At 37.8% G+C, this 12,788-nt stretch overlaps 1 protein-coding gene across 1 annotated transcript in view; it reads left to right on the forward strand.

The window, feature by feature from the left end:
* The first annotated feature begins 794 nt into the window (after window positions 1–794).
* Window positions 795–12,788, forward strand: part of RNF13 (ring finger protein 13) — a 182,015-nt gene continuing 170,021 nt past the window's right edge. Inside the window, exon 1 of the mRNA XM_053599620.1 lies at window positions 795–1,434. The gene's annotated coding sequence lies outside the window, so the exon portion shown is untranslated. The remainder of the gene's footprint in view (window positions 1,435–12,788) is intronic.

The raw sequence follows: 12,788 nt of genomic DNA on the forward strand, positions 1-12,788 counted from the left end.
AAATACATAGACTATATGGTCGTAGGATAGATAAACAGAAGAAGAAAGTACTTGAGAGGTTTTATTTTTCTAATATTTGGTTTTTAAATTTCTCTTATTTGAATTTTGAGTAGGTAATATTCGCAAGGTTCAAAATTCAAATGGCACAGGACGCACACTAGAGAAGTAGTCTTTTCTCTATTCCTGTGTCCTGGCTCAAATCTCCCCCAAGCAAAAAAATTACAGGTTACATAGCCTCCTTCCCCTTCTTTATAAAAGATGATGTTTAAGGATCTGAAGCCCGTAGAGGTCTTATTATTTGGAACCCAAAGTGGGGCCGGAATCTATGCCTTTTAACATTTTTTAAATTCAGGACTCTGAAATCTTTGCACTTAACTATGCTGCCTCTTTCCAGTAGCGAATTAGCAACTGGTTAATCAGGATAGTCCAAAGTGGTGATATATTTTGATTGGTTTAAGACTGGGACAAATTGAAGGAGGTCAGCTTACCAGAAGGGCGGCAGGGAACTAGTTTTTTTGAACATCAAAGATGCAAGGGTTTTAACAGGCTGACCTAGAGTCTTCGGAATCACACGGTTTGACTTCTGCTGAGCCCCGGGAATGGCGCGTGTCAGGCCCAGCCTGCTGATGTCAACGCGGCTCCCAGACACGCCTCGGGGGATTCGCGTTCAGACCTCCGGCCCTTCACACTTCAGACGACGCGACCAGGATTCTGGGACGTCGGCCTCGGTCCTACCAATCCCAATCTCAGCCAGGCTACGGCGCCGAGGGGATGAGGCCTCGCTTGCGTCTCTTTAGCCGCTCGGTGAGTGCAGTAAAGGGAAGACCGTCGGTGCCTCAGCGAGGGCCGCCCAGGGGCAGGCTGCTAGCCGGGTCTCCGGCTACTTTGGCTCCACAGCGGAGCAGATGGGGCCCACCCGCCCAGGGTGCTTGGTCCCGCACCCTCCACACCCTATGGCTTCTACTCCTGGGGGCACCTCGCCGGCGGCTGGGGCCGATAACTAATCCGTTCTGCCAGCGTATTGCCTCCCCGGCCCAGAGCAGCTTTTCAGCAGTGTTCCAGTTCCCCAGATGTCCGCCCCACCCTGCCCACCGATTCCTTTCCAGGCAAGGCCGATCACGCGGCCAAGAACTAGACTCGCAAACTGGGAAATTCTCCGAGCCCTGCTGGAGCAAGTAGCGAAACCCGGCGTGAGTGTGGGAAGGAGCCTTAACCGGCAACTCTGTGTCCCAATTGCCTTTCTCGGTCTTCGGGTGAGGCCCAATCAGGTTGATGGGGGCGGGACTTCCGTCTCGACTCGGTGTTGTTGTCGCTGCTCCCGCTCCCGGCTGAGGGGTTCGGTGCGGATATTTAGTCATGAAGTCACGGTAGGGACTTCTACTGCAGCAACGTGGTCAGAGAGGCAGTTCGTGTTCCAGGGGGCCGGGCTTCCAGGTAAGAGCCCGTCCCGCAACGTGGTGGCCGGGCGGTGGGTTGTCGGGCGGCCCAAAGAACACACCCCCCTTGCTGGCCCTGGATCTCCGTGTCGGCCCGGCTACTGAAGTCTTTGCTGCTCCTCCGGAGATGGACGCGGAGTAAATTAGGCTTTTTTGCGAAAGGAATATAAACGCTCCGCCCCCGGAGGACTGAGCGTCCCCTGCACCCCTCCCCCGCGTGTTTGTGTGTGTCTAAAGTTGTTGGGTTATCCATTGTGCTTCTTACATTCCATTCCTGGGAGGGCAGGAACCTGGACAGATGTTTGGAAAGCTTCTCATCGGCTGCGAAGTCCTCGGGCGAAATCGCTTGACTTCAGTGGTGTGGATTGTTTTGTCTTTGAGGAAGAGGGCAGTCACTTCCTTTATTTTCTTACCCTCCACCGCCTTTTTCTTTTGCCGAAAGCTCCGATTGCAGGATGAGACGTGACCCTGCTAAAGCCAGATACCACGTCTCGTCACTCTTAAAGTCAGCAGCACTTCCAGGACGCTTATTGAGTTGACCTGCACTGATAAGAGAACTCTGTCCCAGAGAGAGAATGGGCAGACCCTGAAGCCAAGCGTTAGTATCCCAGAAATATTCTGGCAACTTTGGAGGCAGCCACGGAGCGTTGTCTGCCAGCATTTGGTAAATTTCTCTGTTTTGTCCTAATCTGGCAGTAATAAATTTCCAAAACTATCCTTTCATCCTCCGTTTCAGCACCGTGGGCAGCTGCTCAGATCCTCTGTTGTTGCCCCAAACCTGCCCAGCTATTCCTCAGTGATGCAGCAGAATAGTGAAAACTAATGCATTCCTTTCAACAATGATGTGTTGTTCTCCAAGGAGAACTTCTGCAGTTTTTGACACATTATAAATAAGATGGGTGTTCTACAAAGTGTTCTTGTAGAGATAACAGATTGATTCAAGATTTAAGGTAGGACTTTTAAGGATTATTAAACTCTATTTAAACACAATTTTTAAAGGGTTGAGGAGGTCAGTTCCATCTCAAATTAGCAAAACTAGACAGTGGTAGCCATTAAAAATAACTTTGAACACGCAGTAAGAAGTGTACTGCCGTGCTGTAGTGCAGGGCCCATAGGGATTTTGGAATCAATTTAAAATACTCTATGGAGTAAGAATAACTATTATTTCAAGAAGCTTTTGTTTGAGTTTTTTTTTAATATGTGTATGTCAAGGTGAAGATGGAAATGTAAAGTGTAATATCACGGATTATGGCAAAACAAATGTTTCAAAATACTAGATCTCAAATTTGGGAGTCAAGCTGGGTTCAGAGCTTTTCCACTTATTAATTTTGTGACATTTTCTGTAAATAAGAGTTGTTTTGAGGATTACATGAAATAAAATTTGTCTGTTAATAGTGAAGCCTCACAGTTTTTTGTTGTTGTTTGCTCGTTTGCTTTTTATTAAACTATTGGAGAGAAGCAATATTTATTTTTCTCTGTGTTAGGAAGGACAACCGTTTTTAACTTCTACCTTTGAAGTCAGGCAGCTTGATGTCTTGTCTCCATGTATAATATAATACAAATCACGTGGATAAAGTTTTGTTTAAGAGATTTAATACTGAAGGGTTTGAGATAAGTGCTCATCTATACTTGTTTAAAGCTCAAAGAATTTTGGAGGGGCCTAAATTGTTGTTGGCATTCAGCTCCCTTCCCTTGATATTTTTCTGCATTCCAGGGTAACATAGATTTATCAGAAGCTTTTCAGTCACTAATTTTAGCAAAATGAAGATAGGACTAGGGGTATGACTGTAGGGATAGATTTGTCTTTGAAGTTTAAGTTGCAAAGGGAGGCATTTTATGTTTTTATAGTTCTTGTCATAAAAATATATGAAGTGAAAAAAAAATATATGAAGTGAAGATAGCCTGATCAAATATGGTATTCTTTGCTTACTTCATGTTAGTGTGACCTAAAAATAGTTGGCATTTAAATGAAAAGTATGATTTTGGACATTTTAAAATTTGGGAATTAATAATGCTTAGTAGAAGGCAAAATGAAATAAAAATAGTGCTTGTGCCATTTGGCTTGTTACTGCCATATGGCATTGGGTATGGTAATTTCACATGACATAAAAAGGGGAAGCAAGTTAGTAAGCATTATTATTTTCTCAGAAGAGGAAACAATTAGGAAACAAGTGTATTCCTTTTAATGAAGCATGTGGTCACTCACTGTTTAAAAATTTATATCTTCTGCAGATATTTATTGAGCATATATATCAAAAATTTAGTATTAAGCTTTTGCGAAGGTTTTATATGTGCTATGCAAAAGTTGATTTGGGAACAGTGAAAGCGTATGATACGTATTGTCAAAGTTTATATATCATGGCCAAAAATTACAACAAAAGTGTAATAATAGTTAACATTGATTGGTTATCATGGGCCAAATATAGTTCCAAGCACTTATATCATCTCATGTAATTCTCATAGTCATTAATGTGGCAGATAGTACACTTGTTCCCTTTTCATAGGTTGGGAAACTAAGGCATCACAGATATATAACTTTCTGAATTTACACAGGTAGGTGGTTGAGTAGCTAGAATTTGAACAGAAGTATGCTGACTACATAAAGCCTGTCCCTCTTGTGTCATATTTCATTGGAAAATACAGAATACTATGGAGCTAGTTTGGATTCTTACTTGCTGGTGACCTTGGGTAAGTTCCTCCTCAGTTTCCTTAATTCCTTCTTCACTGTGTTTTTTTCTGGAGATTAGGATAATTTGTAAAGCACTAGACAGAGTATGTGTTCAGTAAATGATATGCCACAGCCTTTTCCTTTCATTGAGGATGTCGTCTTTTGAAAGATTGTTAGCAGTTGGAGCAGAGTAGGGGAAGGATGATGGTTCCTCATGAGGATGCTGCCCAAGCACAGGTATAGAGGTAAGAAGAGCAGAGTACCTTGCTAAGGATATATATTTAAGGAACAGGCTGGTAAAGACAGATGGATACAGATTACGGAAGTCCTTAAATGCTAGACTGTGGATTTCACATATAATTTTTAGTTAAGAAAAATCCCTCATAATGGATATCATTTTGGGGATAGGTCCTGTAGAGAAGTAGAAGGCTACAGGCAGTTTAATTGTGGTAGCTGAGCAAGAAGTGATGATTGTGGTGAAAGATACAGATTTGAAAAATGTTGGCATTGACATTAGGAACTGAAATAAGTATAGGTATGAGACATTTTCAAGAGGATTAGTGGTGCTATTAATTGAAATTAGAGTATCATGAAGAATAGATTTTGGTGGCAAGAAGTTTAGGAGGAGAGAGGATGATAGGATAGGGAGGTTTTTTGTTTGTTTCTGTTTTTTTTTTTTTTTGCCTTCAGATGTGTGGCTGGTAGCCATTGGCCAGTGGCACAGGAAGTTTAGTTTTGGAGCTGAGGAGTTGTTCAGACATATGGAAATGTAACATGAAAATTGGAAGCTCTGTGTAATTTTGTAAAAACGGAGCAGACCAAATGGTCACATTGTGAGGAAATGGTCTAAAGCAATTGGGCTTGAGACTCAAAGTTTTAGAAGTGATATGGTTCTTGAAATTTCTCAGAAGTATAAATTTCTCACTTAATATAGATTTCTCTTTATAATATAGTATAAAGAATATACTATTCTTTTTGGATGCACTATAATTTTATTTGTGTCCTGGAAGACCAGGAGGTAAGGTAGTGGGGAGGGAAAATTTTGTAAACTTACTAAGGCTTCCATTTATTGCTTCAAAGTAAATTGGAGGCTAGGGATTCTCCACTAAGAACTTTGAAGGATGTGATTTTTGTATAATGCCAGGCATTTATAAACATAGGTTAAATGTTGAATTGTTCTAACATCTTCACATTTGTTATTTTTGTTATCTCCTTTGTTACTCCTAGTTGATTCATAGCAAAACCTTTAAAATAGAGCCTGTATGCTTGTTAGGGAGGACAATTAAAGGAGTCAGGCATAGCTGGAGAGATTGTATTTTACCTATAGCTAAGATTGTGGAAGAAGAGCCTTTGAGGATAAAAAGAGAAAGCTGAATGATGTGATGGAAAGAATAGAGATTCTGGGAATAAATCCCTGTGCTAACCATTCTCTGGCTTCAGTTTTTCCATTCTGTAAAATGGGAGTTGTTTTAAAAATTAGAGTTAATGGGGTGGCGCCTGTGGCTCAAAGGAGTAGGGCACTGGCCCCATATACTAGAGGTGGCAGGTTCAAACCTGGCCCTGGCCAAAAACTGTAAAAAAAAAGAGTAAATGTATGAAAAGTGCCTGATACATGGTAGATGGTAATTGAGACATTTTTATTATCATCATTATCTTCATAATTGAGGGCAAGCACAGAGATCCCAAGATCTAATATAAGAAAGAAAGAAAAGTATCTGGAGACCCTTTGCTCTTGAAAAAAGGCTCAGAACTAAATAATAAAAAGACTTGTAGGTTTCCTTTCTTTGCAGATTTTCTAGGTTTGGTTCAGTTAGGTAGGGCATGATGTTAAATTAAGTAGTCATGCAAGGTCTGAGTAACTACCCAATGAAACAAAAATTTTGTTGTAGAGCATGAGAAGAATAAGGAAAGGTTTACAAACTCTGTCATACACTGTTGGAAATATTACTTGAATCCTGCTACTTAATGGGTTTTTTCTATAGTATTCATTCACTCAGTAGACATTTATTCATTAATTTTTTCATCTGGGAAAGGATTTCACCTTCAATTTTGAAATATAGATTTATTGAATATTGGAGTTTGGGTTGACAGTTTGTTTTGAGCACTAGGAATTTATTGTCCCGCTGCTTTCTGGCCTCTATTTTTCTGCTGAGAACTCAGCTATTAATCTTATTGGTGTTCCCTGATAAGTGATGCGTTATTTCTCTCCTTTTACTGCTTTTTATGATATTCTCCCTGTTTTTTAGTTTTAACTTTTTTACTATGATGTATCTGTGGTATCTTTGCATTTACCCTGTTTGGAGTTCATTGTAATTTTTGGATATGTGAGTTATTGTTTTTATAAATTTGAGAAGTTTTTGGCCTGCCTGCCCTCCTTCCTCCCTCCCTCCCTCCCTCCCTCCCTTCCTTTCTTCCTACCTTCCGATCATTTCTTTGAATATGTTTTCTGTTCCTTTCTCTTTCTCTCTTTATGGTACTTGCATTTTGTGTATATTGATGCATTTAACAATATTCCACATTTCTCTGAGTGTTCAGTTTTCTTCACTATTTTTTTAATTTCTGTTCTTTGTCTTTTGTAATCTCTATTGACCTGTTTTCAAGTCTGCTAATTCATTCTTCTAGCAGTTTATTTTTTTCTTTTCTTTTTTATTTCAGTAGATTTAGGAGGTACAAGTGGTTTTTTGACGTATGGATGAATTGCATAGTGGTGAAGTAAAGGCTTTTAGTGTAGCTGTCTCTTGAATAGTATTCATTGAACCTGATAGGTAATTTTTGATCCCTTATCGACCTCTCTGCCTTCTGAATCTTCAAAGTCTGTTGTACCATTATGACATATATCTGTCGCTTGGCTCCCGTTATAAGTGTGGTATTTGTTTTTTTATTCCTGAGATACTTCACTTAGAATGTGCTGGATGCTTCCACTTCCATCCCAGTTGCTGTGAAAAACATTTCATTCCTTCACATGATGGAGTAGTACTCCATGGTCTATATACACCACATTTTCCTTAACCACTTTTCAGTTCATGGGCACTTAGGTTGATTCTGTATCTTTGCAGTTTCATACCTTTGTATTGTGCTGTGATAAACATGAGTGCATGTGTCTTTTTGACATAATGATTTCTTTTCCTTTGGGTAGATACCCAGTAGTGGGATTGCTGGATCAAATAGCAGGTCTACTTTTAGTTCTTTGAGGAATCCCCATATCGTTTTTTCATTGAGATTGTACTAATTTACATTTCACTGTGCATAAGCATTCCCTTTCGCTGCATCTATGCCAACATGTATTGTTATTTGACTTTTTAATAATGACCATTCTATTAGGGGTAAGGTGGTATCTCACTGTGGTTTTAATTTGTGTTTCCCACAACAGACATTTATTAAGTAACTTCTGTGTTAAGCAGTGTTATAAAGAGACAAACATCCTTGTCTTCCTGGAGCTTATCTTCTAGTGGGAGAAATAAGGTCCATTTTCATGATAGAAAGTAATTAAATTTTTCTTGTACTGTGTTTTTACAGATATTTAAGCAGATAAAGATCATATGAATACTATAACAGATTGTAACTAACTTTGTAGGGGAAGGAACCACATCTTTCTGTCTTATGTTTGTCTTCCCCTTCTCCACTTCCCCCCAGTGGAATAACTTAGATGTATTTAATGGTCAGCAAATGTCGGTACTCAGTAAATGACGAGGAGAAGGAGACTGTGTTAAAGCAGGGCCTGGATCTTAAGGATGGAGGAATCAGTTAAAGGCATTAAGTATTAAAGACCCATGACCCACTAAATTGAGGGTGGGAGAAGAGAGAAGTGTGTTATGAATTGCATTGTCTGCCTCCTCTATGAGGTTAGAGTGGACATAAAGTTATATTGCAGCTGATAGAAAGTATCAACATTAAGTTACCCAATTGCCCACTAATTAGCTGGGTGACTCTTCATAAATAACTTCACCTCTCAGTTCAGTTCCTTATCTGTAATGAGGTAATTCAGATTTTCCAGTTAAAATCTTCTTTTAAGACATCTTTGTAAAATTTGTCTATTGCACTGATGTTTCATTTTACCAACGCAGGCAATGTAGAACTAATTGTGAGCTTCCATTGAATAAGCATAAAGCTAGATTTCTACTCTTAATTAATGAACTAGACGTTTTAAAAAAAGATACCCACAAAATTAATGTGTTTAATGTTATTTACTAATAAAGCTACATTATAATTTTTAAAAATATAGCAGCTAGGAGTGATGATTCATGCCCGTAATTCTAGCACTTTGGGAGGCAGAGGTGAGAGGATTGCTTGAGGCCAGGAGTTTGAGACAAGCCTGAACCAACATAGCAAGACCATCTCTGCACAAAAAATAAAATAAAATTAGTCGGGCATGGTGGCACATTCTGCTGGTCCTAGCTACTTAGGAGGCTGAGGCAGAAGAACAGCTTGAGCGTAGGAATTTGAGGTTACAGTGAGTTATGATCATTCCATTGCATTCCAACCTGGGTGGTAGAACGAGACCCTGTCTCTAAATCAATAAATAAGCAAAATGTAGCCTAATATATAGTTTTCGCCTTTGCCATTATATAAAGGAAAAGTAAGTCATAGTATTTTAAACCTTAATGATGGATTGTAATAGTTATTCACATTTTCAAACTTTATACAATAGTCGGTTGCCTCTGATTTTTGTGCTATGCTAGGTATTGTGTACAGAATCAGAAAATATGTAGTCCCTAACTTCAGGGAGCTTAAAGAATAATAGGAGCGATGAACAATTTAGTTGTTGCATTGTGGTTGCATAGAGAAGCCACAGTGAGAGGCTGGGAGGACGAAATGGTTAGAGGAAAGACTGGAGAAGCGGAAGGGGACTAAGCTGGAGACATAGACGGGGCCAGTTTATGAAGAACTTTTGTGGTAAGTCACAGTTTAGTTCTGAACTTTATTCTGAAAGCTGTTTATTCTGTTAAGCAATTTTATGCAGGGAGTAACAAGATCAGGCATTTTTATATTTATCTCTACGTTCCTCTAGGAGTACGTGATGCATGAGGAAGATATTTGTCATTTCTAGTTATTTCAACAATGTGAGCCTTGAGCAGAATATAGTCCTTTAACTGTGAAGAGCGAGGAACATTGTAAATTTTATGGTTTGGGGGGAATCAATGATCATGAACTATGCAGATATTGAAATACTTAAAATGTTCATAAGCACATTAATGTAAATTGAAAAGAAAACTGAAAATTTGGGATATTTTGCTCATTGATATGAGAGTTTCTACTTAGTTACAACAATTTGGTTTAAAATCATTTCCAAGGAATTAGAAATTTGTTGAAGCTTAATTGACTATGACTATGGTTCTCAGGCTTAGTTTCTAATAACTGAGGTAGGCAGTTAAACTTTATAGGGAAAATGAATTTCCAATGGGAAATAATCCCTCTGAGGAACTAGAGATAGATGAATATTTCTGAATGAAGTCATCAAAGATTATGAGTTGAACTTCCATTTTACTTAGCTGTAAAACAACTTATTAAATGTTAAAGAATATTTGATTTGCCTAGTTACTGTACATGTAATTTACACATTTGACCTACAAAAGGGAAGAACTGCTTGTAACTTACACATTTGTCCAACATGAGTTATAAATGTAAGTTCCCTTTTTTTGAAAAATAATTTTTTATGGTAAAATTCACATAATGTAACTATTTTAAAGCAAACAATGTAGGCATTTAGTACATTTGCAACCGCTACTGTCTAGTTTCAAAACATTTTTATCCCCATAGTAAATTCAAATACCTATTAAGTAGTTCCTCATTTCCTGAGGCCCCTAGCGCATGGCAGCCGCCGATATGCTTTGTGTTTCTATGGATTTACTTATTCTGGATATTTCATATAAATGGAATAATGTAACATGTGACCTTTCATACCTGGCTTAGTAAAATGTTTTCAAGGTACACACATATTGTAGCATGTATCATCAGTACTTATTTCCTTTTTTAGCTAAAGAATATTCCATTGTGTGTATATGTTGGTTTGTTTATCTAGTTATCTGTTTGTTGGTGGATATTTGGCTTATTTTTACTGCATTGAGAAGGATTTGTTTGACTATCTACTTTTACTTCTTTGGGTGTATACCAAGAATGGAATTTCTGGGACTTATCGTAATCCTGTTTGGCTTTTCAAGGACCTGCCAAACTTCTTTGCACAGTGGCTCAACCAGTTTACGTTCCCTCAAGCAATGTGTGAAGGTTCCATTTTCTCTACATCTTTGCTGATGCTTATTTTCTGTTTTAAAAGATCATTATTATTGCCATCCTCACGGTATGAAGTGGGATTGCACTGTGATTTGGATTTTTGTTTTTTTTTTTTTTTTGGTTTTTGGCCGGGGCTGGGTTTGAACCCACCACCTCTGGCATATGGGACCGGCGCCCTACTCCTTGAGCCACAGGCACCGCCCTGATTTGGATTTTTGTTTCCCTGATCACTAGTGATGTTGAGCATCTTTTTATGTGCTTGTTGGCCATTTGTGTATCTGTTTTGGAGAAATGTCTATTCATGTTCTTGGCCCTTTTTAAAAATCTGTTTGTCTTTTGTATTGATTTGTGATTTTATATACTCTGGATCTGAGACACTGATCAGATATATGATGTACAATTATTATCTTTTTTTTACTTTCTTGATAAAGCTCTTTGATATATAAAAGTTTTTAATTTTGATGAAATTCAATTTCTTTATTTATTTTTGTTGCCCATGCTTTTAGAGTCATATTTAAGAATTCATTGCCAAATCTGAGGTCAAGATTTACCCTTGTGTTTTCTTCTAACAGTTTTATAACTTTAGCTCTTATACGTAGGTCATGAATCCATTTTGCATTAATTTTTGTACATAGCATGAGTTAGGGTTACAGCTCCATTGTCTTGCATGTGAATATCCAATTGTCGCAGTACCACTTATTGAAGAAACTGCTCTTTTTCCATCGAATGATCTTTGCACCTTTATCGAAAATCAATTGGTCATGCATATATGGGTTTATTCATGGATTCTCAGTTCTATTTTGGTCTATGTATCTATCCTTATGCCAGTACCAAACTGTTTTGATTACCATAGATTTGTACTAAAATTTTGAAATTGAAAAATATGAGTCTTCCAGCTTTGTCTTTTTAAAAATTTTGCCTTGCAGTTCCATATAAATTTGATGATCCACTTTTCCATTTCTGCATACAAATCCATTGGAATTTTAATAGGTAATTTATTGAATATGTAAATTGTTTTGAGAAGTATTGTTATCTTAATAGTGAGTCTTCTAATATGCGGATGTGTCTTTGATTTCTTTCAGCAATGTTTTTGTGTTTTAAAGTTTTCAGTGTATAAAAACACTTTCACCTCTTGTTAAATTTATTCGGATACTATTATAAATGGAATTTTTTTTTTTTTTTGAGACAGAGTCTCACTCTGTCGCCCTCAGTAGAGTGCCCTGGCGTCACAGCTCACAGCCTCCTCAAACTCTTGGTCTTAAGCGATTCTCTTGCCTCAGCCTCCCAAGTAGGCACTACAGGCACCTGCCACAACACTCGGCTATTTTTTGTTGCAGTTGTCATTATTGTTTAGCTGGCCCGGACTGGGTTCGAACCTGCCAGTCTCAGTATATGTAGCTGATGCTGTAACCACTGAGCTATGGGCACCATGCCATAAATGGAAATTTTTCTTAATTTCATTTTTAGATTGTTCATTGCTGGTATATAGAACAACTGATTTTTTTCTGTGTAACATTAATCTGTTTTAACAGTCATTTACTTTCTTTTTTACTTACACAAGTTGGATCACATAGGTAAACAAGAAAGTAGAAAGTAGAACACTATAAAGAATTTGATCTGTATGATGTATGATTATCATGAATATAAAGAGTGGTATCTTTTTAGCATAATGTTGAGTGACCATCTTTATTATATTTGTACCATTACCTCCTTGGTATCATGTTACATATACCCTGTTTCCCCGAAAATAAGACATCCTCCGAAAATAAGACCTACTTACAGGCAAGATAAGACGTCCCCTGAAAATAAGACCTGGCGCATCTTTGGGAGCACACCTTAAAATAAGACACTGTCTTATTTTCGGGGAAACAGGGTATGCGGCCATTATAAAAAAAGAGAGAACATTTTATTTTCTTTAGGTTTGGAAAAGGACTAATAATTTATTTAAAAAAATTTTTTTGTGACTTAATTCTGATGTTATGGAGAGAGCATCGGGTAAACCATATTTATCACAGAGTCTGGTTTAGAAATCTGAGTAGTAAAGTTAAGACTGGAATGGAAGCTGATTTGGACATATAAATTATCATAATATATATTCATTTATCTTAGTTTTCCTTGAAGAAGTTTTCAAATATTTAGCCTTAAAATTTCATTATGAAGACTTGTGAACAATTTTAACCTCATAAGTAATTAAAGAAATGCAAATTTATACAATACTTTGATGATCTTGGAAGGGTGGGATTTCATTATACAAACCTTTATTTGAATCTTAGCTGTACTGTTTAAAAATTGTTATTGGGCAAGTTACTTAAAAATAAGAGCAAACACAAAGTGCTTGCTATATATTAGGCATTATTATAAGCACTTTATGTTATTGATCTAAGTCCTTTTCTTGTCTTTATGGAAAGAGAGTGGTCTTTGTAGAGTTGTGAGGATTATGAGAAATAATGTATATT

The sequence above is a fragment of the Nycticebus coucang genome, chromosome 8, assembly GCF_027406575.1.
Source record: "Nycticebus coucang isolate mNycCou1 chromosome 8, mNycCou1.pri, whole genome shotgun sequence".
In the NCBI taxonomy this organism is placed as follows: Eukaryota; Metazoa; Chordata; class Mammalia; order Primates; family Lorisidae; genus Nycticebus; species Nycticebus coucang.